Consider the following 12515-nt stretch of genomic DNA (forward strand, 5'->3'; position numbering starts at 1 on the left):
GTAACAACACTTGTTCTCTGTTGGTGAGACTTGTCGTGGTTGCTCTGTAGAGTTGCTGACAGCTTCTTTACCTCATAAGCCTAAACAGCTTGTGGCCCTACTTTGAATTCTTCTATCTACAAAGACTTTTAAAACATTGTGCAAGACTTTTACCTACCTCTGAGAAGTGCTTCAGTTGGTTCCATGTCATTTGGGATGTTGTTTCGCAGGGTTTTTTACAGTGATTTTTTTATCGAAAAAAACCCATCGATATTTTTTCATTTATTTTTGGGGGGTTTCCCCCCTGACCCATTCCCTTTCAGTTTATATCTATTACTAAAAACCCACATCCCATATATATAATTTTTTAAACCCCCACTACCCCCCCAAATAAATTTGATGTTTTTTTTCCGATAAAATATTCATGGTAAAAAACCCTGTGAAAAAATGCTCTGCAATGAGCGAGCGTTGTACCCTTAAGTTTCACCTAGACATTGACTCAAATTGACTTTGACTTAGCCTGGCTCCCTGAATGACTCTTCTTCCCTCTGCAAATGTGCTTGGTCTTCCTTCCAGAAAAGGGTTAACTAACTTTGCATTGAGGGGTTTACAAAAGTACTTACCTACTTTGAGAAATATTTGTGAGATCTGTGGTTATGTCATAATACCCTCACTCTTTGACAAACTCTTAAATCTGATTCTAAACAGTGATATATTAATGTCCCCAGCACCCTAATTAATGAAGTCACCTGAGGGTGTAGGTAGTGTCTGTGGGCCATCCCAAAAGGGTACTACTGATTTAGAAATATTAACATTGTGTATTTTGTAAGTGCATTTGAGTGTTACTGTTATATTGCCTCTTCTGAAGAAGGCTTATTCTAACTGACTGATAAATAAATGAATAATTGTTTATTTGAATACTTGTCACTGTGAATCGCTGTGTAACTCCCCTACAGCTCACATTGACCCCCCTTGAGATGAGTCTGGCTGCTCAACACACTAACAACCTGTGTAGTACAAGCTTATACCAAAGGTTGGGTTCCTTTTGCCAGGAGGTCAGGGCTGTTGTATTGCACCCAAAGGGTACTGCATACAATCTTGCCTAACCGTAACCCTCCCCAAAGGCAATCACCGTGCACCATCTTCTGCCTTCATAAGCAACTCCATCAAGCACAGCCGGTTCCCCTCGTACTATAGCTGCTTGTAATTCTATGGGAAAGATATGTCCTCCCTCTTCATCCATAGGTATCCTTGGCCTAAATAAAAACTCATCAGGTATCCTCACCGTTTTACCCACTAAACCTGGTAGCCATGTTAGCAAAATGCGTACCCCATAGCAAATAACCTCTGGTTCAAGCGGTACTCCTTGTATGGTCATTTGTCCTGTGAATGCCATAATAAATTCACTCATGATTAAATAATGCATTCCTCCCATTGAACATACTATGCCTTCACCAGTAAATGAAATCGTCATGTTCAATGTTGTAATTAAATCGCAACCTAATATATTAACAGGTGTCTGTCTGGAATATAATAATGGTACAGACATATCAAATTCTCCTATAGAGACTGGCAATTTCTCAGTAAAAGGAACTCTACTTGTAGTTCCTGTGAAACCTTGAGCATTCATGGCATTCCCAGATAATGTACATTTCCACTCTCGTATACATGAGCATGTTGCCCCCGTGTCTACTAAAAAAGAAAAAGATTTGCGCCCTATAGTAACGTAAACCCTCGGTTCCTCTTGAGGATTGGGAGTCACTGATAGAATTGAACACATCAAGTCTCCCAGTGAGCTGTCCTATTGTGGGTACATGTATATTCCCAACCCTGTGAAAGGATTACCTCTTTCAACAGTGACACCCCCTATCCTTGGAGTCATTAACTGTCCTGTGTTTGCGCCCTGCTGTATCTGCATGGGTGAGTGCTGTAACTGCCCTTGCGACGGATTCATTGTTGTCTGCTGTGTTTGTAAACCTTGCTGCATTCTCGTCGCTTGTGTTTGCTGCACTCTCTGATTTTGGGCAAACCCCTCTCCACTTTGTTGAGTGTATGTAGGCGGGTATGAGGTCCCCCCTCTTGAGAATTGCCCATTTTGCACGAACCCTTCACTTCCATGCATGCAATGTGTCCTGTCATTCCACATGTCCAACAAACAGGAGGTCTCCTAATTTGCTCTCCCTGCATGCCTTGATTATCGTTCTGCATCTTTTGAAATCAACTTTGATTATTCTGGAAATTTCCCTCATTATTCTGGAACCCTCTCCGTCGGAAGCCTTCCCTTCCCTGTGGTACAAATCCACTATTACCCTGATCAAACTGCCTTTAGTTATTCACCTGTGGCATGCCTGCTGCTTGCTGTGAACCTGACCCTTCCCCACTAGTCAACATTGCCCATTCTATGATGTATTTTGACAATTTTTTTCTGTACTAATTTTGCTTCTTCACCTTTCCTAGCATCATCTTTCTTTATATTCTTCTCCTGCAATAATCTGCAATAGTGCACAATGGTCAGTGGATCTCCGACCATGGTTTCGCTTCCATACTTACTAACTTCTTGAGCTGCTTTGGTACTGGGTCTGGCAGCCCTTGGCAAAGTATATGATAAAACACAGGTATAGATTTCTCCCACGGTTCATGCGTTTCCAAAGACAACTGCTCTTGGAAATGTTGAATGTACACAAGAGGCTCCTCCACTTCCTGCATCTTCCTTGCCATTATAGGTCCCATATCTGATGTATCTGGATGTAGCACTCTAAGCGCTTTCCAAACTGCTACTCAACAGTTATTAAATGGTGCTCTGTCATGAGCCGTGTTCTGCATAGTGACACTTGAGTTTCCTTCTCTCGACCAAACATCATCTGCTCTCTCCTCAAGGATAGCGGCTAGAAGACATTTAATGTCTCCTATAACTAATGTGTTTCATCCTGTCATTTTTTCTAACTTATATATCCATTTCTCAGCACCGGAAGTTAAACTCAGAAGTTTGCACCTTAAATTGTCCTTAGCCATCTGTGGCCAAATTGTGGTCTGGCTCCTCCCTTTTCTAACAAAGGAAACTGCGATATCCCAAACTCCCATTCAACCCCCATAGTCTGTCTGCCCATAACAGGTATAATGGTTCCACACCGCCTTCTTCCTGGTAGCGATCTTAACCTGCTTACATAAGGTGGCGAGTCCCCTCTCCCACTATGGGATCACCCTCTAGGTCAATTTAGTCACGCCAGAGACTCTGACACCCACAATTTGGGTAGATCTAGATCTCTCTATCTCACTTCTTTGTCCATCGGAGAACATCCTTTGGGACCACATGCGTTATCTCCCTCCTCCCCACATAAGGTTTCTCTGTCTTCGTCTGACATTGCCTGTCCCCAACTTGTATGGTTCCTTCCTCTTCGTCTCTAGTCAGTCTGTCTAAAGACAACTCTTTAGGCTCTAAACTACACAAGCCTCCCTTTCTGTCGCATAACTGTGTACTCTCGAGTCAATCATTTTTACCCTTTCCTTTCAGTTCTTTCTTAGTCCTCATATCATGATAGACTTTATCAATTGCGTCCCCAGTGCTCCTAGAGTCGAACTCATCTTCTAGATTTGCTCTAGACAGACCTGGCATCGGTTCATGTGCTGGGAAGAATTCTTCTATGTCTTCCCATGCTACTACTGGTTTGGGATCCATTAGTTCTTTTTCTACACGCTCAATGTCACGTGCTCTCTGTCTTCTCTTTTATTCTATTTCATCATCAAGCTCTCTTTGTTTCCTTGCTTCTTCTCTTACCCGTTCTTCTTCCCTTCTTTTCATTTATCTTCTCTCATTTGCCCTTCGTATTTCTTCATCTCTACGTCTTTGTATCCTTTTATCCCTTAATGCTTGTTCTTCCACTTCCTCTCTTCCTTTTTAGCCTTTCTCATTCTTCAATTGACCTCTGTTTGTTGTCATATTTTCTGTTCTTCTGCCCTTTTCTGCCTTTTCAGTTGTTCATCCTGATGCAACTGTTCCTGTCTTTGTCTATCCTTCCTTTTCACCCCATCTTCTTTCAATCATTCCTCTCTGTCTCTATCTTTTTAGTCTTGTTCGTCTCGATCTTCCTTTTGCCTTGATTTCTCAATGCTCTTTCCATCAAGTTTGAGCAAAATCTGACCACCCATCCATTTGTTCTGTATGAGTGCTACCTCATCAGCCTTATCTTTTTCTCCCTTCCATCTCTATATTTCCAGTTCTATATCTAAGGATGTAATCGGTCGATCACTTCTCTCTTTGTCCCTTCAGACTTTAGAGATCACCTCTCTTTCTGGAATCTTCTCTGCACCTTGAAGTGAAATGATATTTTATTTATATCTCGCTCGTACACAAGTGTTTCAAAACCTTCATCGCTGCTTTGCCCAGGTGACTCATATACCAGATTACTGTACCCTGTCGCTGCCTTAAGGTCTCTCAATGGGTACACTCTGTCATTTTTTATACTATTGCATTTCATTTCAGGCACGGCGGGGGTAGCAGAAGGCTCCTCACCCCCCTCATTGCATATATTAAGTATCCAATCCTCAGGAGGCGGCTCTTCTCTTTCCTCCAGGTACATTTTCCAGAGCTCTAAGCTCGCTAGCCTTTTAGCTAGCTTTTTTCCCGTGTATGCTGCGTGCAAGTATGTCGTCATGTGTTGCAAAACTGCTTTTGATAGTGATCCCCCTTGTGGCCATGGCATGAACATCTTGTCTGACGTGCCCTTAACCCATTCCACACTATACTGTTTAAGCTTGGGTGCCGGCTTTGGCAACTACTTACATAGATGTATAAGCAGAGTAATATACTTCATTTTGAATCATCACACTTAACTGTCAATACTCACCTTTACACTTTGCACTCTTTCAAAAATACATTTCAATCGTCGCAGATCCAAACCCTTTCTAATACGTTTTTATTTGAATCTATTTATTCACTAAACACCTTCAATTCAACTAAACAAATAATTAACTCTGGATGCAATTTATTCCAGTACAACCAAGCACCTAAGCTGATTCTCAAAGAGGTCCTTCATAGTTTTGGCTTCTTCTTGGCAGTGGTAACCTGCGGACTACTGATCTACAACTTGGTTGTTTTCTTTTTATGATATTTGCTTAGTTTGTTGGAATTTTTATTGAGTGTTTATGCTATTCTGTGGATCATGTATCATTTTTTTATTTTTTTCCATCTACTTTTCACGTCATGATCCTCCTGTCTCTTGTTTGTTAAAGCGAATGAAGTTTTACTATTTTGTTTGGTTTGTTTTTATGTTTGTACAAAATGTTTAGATTAATGCCAAACAAATTAATGTAAAGTTGTGTATTTTTTGTTCACATTTTTGTATGAATTTTGCTCTTATTTTGAAAGGTTGATTTTGTTTCAGCCAACCAAAATAATTTAAAAAAAATTAACTCTCAAGTCTCGTGTTTTTCCTTTTCACGTTTCTTAATTTATCTATTACTTGTTCTCCTTTCTGAGATACACTTGTGTATTTCAACTGTTTTTCCACTGCGACACACTGGAAAAGGCCTTCCTTCTCTGGCCCAACTCTGCTAGAACACATAGGGGAAACATCCATTCTTTATTTACTCCTATATATGTATACGTTGGCGCTTGCCGCAATCCATTCACTACATAGCTAGCCTCAAGAATACCTTGTCGTCTTGCGTTTCTTTGCATCTGTACACATGTAAAATAACTTAATATCTTCATTGTTTCTGTAGCATAAGTTTCTTCATCTCGAGCCCGAAATGATGCTTATCTTTGATACTTTTTGATGCCTTATAGACTATCTTCTCTTTCATGTCTCTGCATCTCTTCTAGGTGTGGCAGTTTTATTTTACATAACATCACCAATCTGCCCTTTTGCTCTCTTTTCATTCTTCTTCTGGGATTTCATTCAAATGGCCATCCTACTGTCTTGTATGCAGGTATGGCTTTCTCAATGGGAACCTTGCTTCCAGTACTCTCCTTGGTATCTGTATTTTCACTGGTACTGCATGTGTTTCACACTAGTGTTCCCAACATATTGGCAATATGGGCAAGATGCTTGAGGTGGGGGCACTTGGCTCCTTCTCTACAACTCTCCCTACTTATATGCGTGGGGTAATGCAGCTGTTCAAGCTCAATCTTTAATAATGCTACTGCCATCGCCGGCTTTCCAGTGCAATCTTGTCTCCATAATGCTTCTGTTGCGGATAAAGAACATCCCCTTCACTTCCATAATTCCTGCTCTTCCTGTGGTGCACTTCCTTGAATCTCCATTAATTGAGTCATTGGTAATTTATTAAACACTTCTTGCACTATCATGGTCATGACTACCTTTTACTTAACATTCGGAGTAGCAAAACCTGAAATATCTTGAGAATATACAACCCTTTTGGTGTCTACGGCTGTGTTTCGTTCCTGCAAGAGATAACATCTCTTTGCTTAGTATGAGATGTGCACTTAACCGCTATGGCTGCTGGGAGTGTAAGTGCCTTGATAAACCTGGCCAATAAGGATGTGTGCGCCACTATGGGAGACACCCAGGGTGTCAGACCATCAGCCGGTTCAATTATTCCTTCCTTTAGCAACCACTGTATCTCTTCTTCAACGGGAGGTTGCATGTGGGCTGGAATTCTCCTTGGGTGCTGAGCCACGGGCGGTATAGACTCGTCGATGTAAAGCATCACAGGGTCTCCTTTGAGGAATCCAATGCCTCCGAACAGCATCGGGAAGGCTTGCATGACTGTGTTGCATAGTGTATGACACAACTGCAATTTCCCTCTCAAGGGCAGTGGGACACCCTAGCAGGTTACTTCCGGGTATTTCCCCTTGTAGGACATGAAATTAATCTTCTGCGCATTTCTCTTTGTACCAAATTGTTGTGACGAACTTCAGTGGTTCTGCACGGGGCCTCTCACTGTACACTGGAAGACTCTGAGATCCGATGACCTTAGGTGGGGTGGAGACGCCATTTTACAATATTCTGATATGCACATTATCTTGCGGGTTGCGCCAGTATCAATGAGGAACTTGTCCTGGTGATCGCCCACTAGTAAGGTGATGTCGCCCTGCAAGGTCACTCCATTCATCATGTATACATATTCCTGTGGGGTGCACTCTGTAGATGGTGAGGGCAACGGAGACCTTCCAGTCACTTGCCTGACATGTCTTACAAGGTCTCTCCTTTCGGCTGCATCTCTTCTTCCCCTGCCACTGCGAGCACCAGACTCTGACCGGTATATCGTGGAACTTCCGGTTAGGAAGTTGCAGACAACCGCTAGGTGTTCTCCCTACCATATTTGGCACAGGCTTGCCCGAAAGCAGGACATCTATTACCTTCCTGGTGAGGAAATTGTAGACCACACCTGTAGCATCTTACGGATGAGGGGAACCCTCTGGGTGCAGTGTTGCTGGTGGGTTTTGTGCGAGCCGACGCCATGAATGAGACCTGGTGGGCCTGTTGTCGGACTGGAGTCTTGCCGGTCCCGATTTGCAAAGTTTGCGTGTCCTCTCGTGACTCCATCCTACCCATCTGTAATATCGTTGCCAGCGGGAGTGGTTCACCAACTAACATTTTTCTGAACAAGGAGGACAGGCACTCTCCTATAATCCTCAGTCTGATGGCTTCCTAATTTTTGAACTTGCGAAATTCACAATGTGCCACTAGTTTTCAAAGGTGGGTGGTGAATACATCCACGGACTCGCCCGTCATCTGGCAGGCTACATTGAATGTGTGCCTCTTGTAGTCAATGTTGCTCTGGGGGGGTCAAAGTAGTTGCTCATCGCTGCTTTGAGGTCATCATATGTGCCAATGGTTTCAGGCGGGAAAGTGAAAATGAGGTCTTCCACCTCATCTCCCACCAGATTCACTAGTGATTGTCCAGCACGGTCTCGCCCTGGGCATGTAGGTAATCTGAATCCATCTTTCCCACCGTGGCCCCAACGCTTGATGATCACCCATATCAAATGGTCCAGGCTGGCGAAAAGCTGCAGCATTACCTGGCTCTTCATTTTCTGACATCCCGGCGGTTAGCAGAATTTGGCGCGGATTCAAAACCTCATCTGCAGGGCACGTTGTGACAAATGTTCCTGTCTTCCTTTACTTTCAAGAGAGAAATACCATCCTCAACGCCATTGTCGGATTTCTGTGGGTTCTTTTAATTTTGCTGTGGAGGGAAGGCAGCATGCAGGGAGTGTATGCAGCACACATGCAAATTCAACGGGCCTGGGCCTGTAAGAAAGACCAGGAGCCCTCAGCAGGTTGAACCGCCTTTATTCAATTCCTGCGGCAAACTGCTGCTTACCGGGCTTCTCACCTCGCATGCATGAACCTCGTGCATGCTCATTGGCCCAGCCAGCAGAGCTCCAAAGCTCTGATAACTGTGTCCTTGCCAGGACACTATATAAACAATAAGTGCACTTGTAACGCTAGTGGTCCTCCATGTAAGAGTCAGATATACACAAAACAATGCCCCATAGCTATGAGGTTGGAAAGAGACTTTCCTCTACAATTTTAGCAAAATATATAATTTTATTGCAAAATATAATATTCAAATTCTTAGTACTGCATTATCATAACAAACGGATCAGTGCATAATTCTATAGAAACACACATCCAACATTCCTCCTTTCTCTCCACCATACATACCCTTTCTCTCACTTTCCCATGGCATCCATATATTGCATATTACCTAGGTCATAGAGACTATATATCCTTCTAATCACAACATCTATTCACCTATTCCTTCACACCCTTCTCAATTACAAATATGTCTAATAGTTAAACAGCAAGTAAAGCTTGTCAACCTGTCGACACATGTTTTAGTTGGTAGTTCGAGCTTCTGTTGCTGGCCATTTATTGCCCAACCTTTTTCCGGACGATAGGGGGGCTCGAGTAGTGCCTCGCCCTTAGACATATGGAGTGGGGGGATGTCATATACAACAATACAAATAACATCAGTACACCCATATTAGCAAAGAGTTCTGACCAACCTCATTTCTTTAACATTATACCACAAATCAATTGAATTGTGCGTATAATTCATGCGTAATTGCACAAGTTCCCACTCGCCTCCATTATGAATCATGGAGGTAGTGCAGAACAAGGAACCAATCCACAGTGCTCCTGTAATACAACTCGTTCTCCACAGAGCCTGTTGGACAAAGGCAGAGGGTGAGGAAAACGGCCTCTCCTGTTAATAATTCTACTCGCTTCAGAGAATTAGTCATGGGCATTGCCTAAATATTTAGGAAATGCAGTGTCTGTACTTACTACATGTCTTCAAAGTAAAAACGCCTATGGCCGATATCATCCAGCACTTTCAAAACTAACTATCATGGTGGCCCTTAGAATTTCTATGCTCAGGCTATTAAACGCGGGATGTCATTCTTCTTAGACCGGCGTGTTTTAAACTCCTAGTAGGGCAAGAAAGACGAATGTGCAAAAAGGTAAATAAACCGTGTGCCATATTTTTAGACCCACTTTTCAGCACCCGATTGTGTCCGGTGTCTACTTATTTCCTACCCAGTCTCTCGTGTGGTAATTGCCACCCAAGATGGATATTTGTTTTTAGATTTTTTGTTTGAATTCGAGAGGTGCCCCCAGGCATCACATCTCCAAACTGTAATGTCCAATCTGCAACATTCCTTGATGGTTATTTTAAGCCCCCTCATACGGTAGCCAAAACACAGTAAAGGACCTTATGCTCCTCCTTTGTCTAAACATCTCCCAGGTTAGGTTACACTTGAGTTACAACTCGTGCACTTAGCAAAACCATACTCCTACACCATGCAGACCATCACTGCTGCAGACCCACACTGTGTTTCTCGATCTAACATCATTGTTACTCATGTTTTTAACTTTATGGTCTTGGATTCCAGCTCGTACAGCTTAATCACTGATCGTTGGCATCTGGTCTACCGCCCTCTCTGTCATTATTGTATTCTAAGCATGGATATAGAAACAGGACTAGATTGCGCCTTTACCTATATGCCGCATACTGATTATTTTTTTCATACCTCGCAGCCGTGTAACTCTCAACTGTTAGTGTTGCTTAAATAATGGGTAATAATTGAAAATACTAAATCTGTGGGAGCCAAAATCGCACTTACCATAATGCATCTGGTGTCTTATTTATCACAGGTCACAAGGGCAAAACTTCCCATCCTTATGCTTTATGGGAATTGTGGTCCTCTTCTACCATCATGCCTGATATCAGATGCAGCCCTGGTCACCTAGACCCAGGCAAAGTTTTGCATGGCTGCCATCGTATCCACGGATAGACGTGGATTTCGCACATCGACGGCCCCTGTTGTTCTCACTATCTGTGGTCCTATACTCAGTGCCCACCGTCGTAGCACGCTGTATGATGCCTATGAGAACATCTACAGCCACCCGTCCCTTAGTGCTCATATTTTGGCTTATTCCATTCCACCGATAGGTTCAAACCTTGGCGAACTGTGACCAGGGAATAAATCCATTTTTTTTCAATCTTGTGAAGGAGAGCGGATATGTCTCCACCTCGTGCTTGTGCTTTGTTTGTTTGTAAAACAAACCACTTTAAGTCTCTCTCTGTATGTCCATATCTCACATAGTGCTCCACCATGGGTTTATCCTCAACCCTATTTCTAATGCAAGATCTATGCTCAGAAATCCTCTGTCCCACCGGTCTGATGGTCTTGCCCACGTAGATAAGGTTACATAGGCATATAATGATGTAGATCACATTCTTGGTGAGACAATTCGTATGTTGTCTGAGTTACCATCTCATTGTACCGTGCTGGAAAAAATGTCTGGTTTCTGTAAAAGGGCATGCTGTACAATTGCCACATTTATGGTGTCCAGTCACCGGGGTTAATCCCCATTTGTTCAACACCGACTGATGTCCATCAGTATCTCTGTAGGTGTGAACTAACTTTTCTCTGAGACTCTCATTCCGTTTGAAAGCGAACATCTTTTTTTTTTTTGTTTTTTTTTTTTGCTAGACTCCCAGCATGTTTTACCAAATGCCAGTTCTTGTTAATGCTTTTCCTGATTTTGTTGCTTATTGGATTATATGTGGTTACACATCAGTCTGTCATTTGTTGGCTTCATTCTAAGGGTTAAACGCGCCTCCCTATGTGTGTTTGCAGCTCTTTTGTAATTCTCTTTTACCATGTTTCTGGGGTATCCCCTTTCAAGCAGTCCTTCTTTCAAATGGCTGGCATGTTACTCGAATTCTTGTTTCTCGGTACAATTCCTACGGATCCTTAAGAATTACCCGTAGCGCAAATTGGTTTTTAGGCTATCTGGGTGGAAGCTGGAGAAGTGTAGCAGGGAATCTTTGTCGGTCGGTTTTCTATAGAGTGTTGTTTGTAAGCCTTCTTCCGTTTCTTTGATAGTTAGATCCAAAAAATGCACTTTCTCACTGCTCCAATCCATTGTGAAATGAATAGGGGTGTCGCATTTGTTCACTCACCCAAAATATTCCATCAACGATATCACTGTGCCTCTCCAAATTAAAAACACATCATCGATGTATCAGTTCCATTCTATTAACTGGTCCCCATACACCAATTTCTTTAATGCGCTGTTGTGGCCCAGTATAAACATGACTTCAAATATTGCCATATATACGTTGGCCACATCTGGAGCAAATGTGGCCCCCATGCTAATCCCCTCAGTTGTTTAAACAATTTTTGTTTGAAGAGATGAATCCAGTAGGTGGATTTTGTGGTACCTCGGCTGGTCTAGGTAGTTGGCCAGTACCTCTAGACATTCCATTTGAGGAATTGATGTATAAAGTGATTCGACATCCATGGTTACCAAAATATTGCTCGGTAGTATTCTAATATTCTTGATGGTGGTTCTGATCATGTCCGTTGTATCTTTAAAGTATGCTGGCATTTTCAGCACAAAAGGTTTCAGAAAAATGTCTGTATGAACAGAAAGGGACTCTAAAAGTGAATCAATGGTCGAGACTATGGGTTCTCCACATTTTTATGCACCTTTCGGTAAGATATAAAAGTCTGCTCTTTTTGGATGTATTTTGCACAGAAAAAAGCCCTCCACTTTGCTCAACCTTTGCTCCTTGATAGCATAGATCATCAGGTTAGTATCTACTCCTGCAATCTAGTGGTAGGATCCTGGTCCAGTTTCTTGTAGGATGATTCATCTGAAAGAAGCCGTAGGCACTCTTTTTCACATTTGCTGGTTTTCATCATGACAATGCCTCCCTGTTTGTCAGCGGGTTTGATCGTTATCTCCCGTTTGTCCCACAGAACTTTCAAGCTAGATCTTACTGCCATACTCAGATTGTCTTGTTGGTAATTACTTTTCTTGATGGCCTCGTGCATTTGCTTAGTCCCGATATTTTCAATAGATATTATTGTTGATAACAGAATTATTTCTTAAACCTTTTGTGCTGAAAATGCCAGCATACGTTAAAGATAAAACAGACCTGATCAGAATCATCAACCTTTATTAGAATTCTACCGAGCGACATTTTGGTAACCATGGATGTTGAGTGACTTCATACATCCATTACACAAATGGAATGTCTAGAGGTACTGG

Source organism: Ambystoma mexicanum, chromosome 5q (assembly GCF_040938575.1).
Source record: "Ambystoma mexicanum isolate Mex_15411 chromosome 5q, UKY_AmexF1_1, whole genome shotgun sequence".
In the NCBI taxonomy this organism is placed as follows: Eukaryota; Metazoa; Chordata; class Amphibia; order Caudata; family Ambystomatidae; genus Ambystoma; species Ambystoma mexicanum.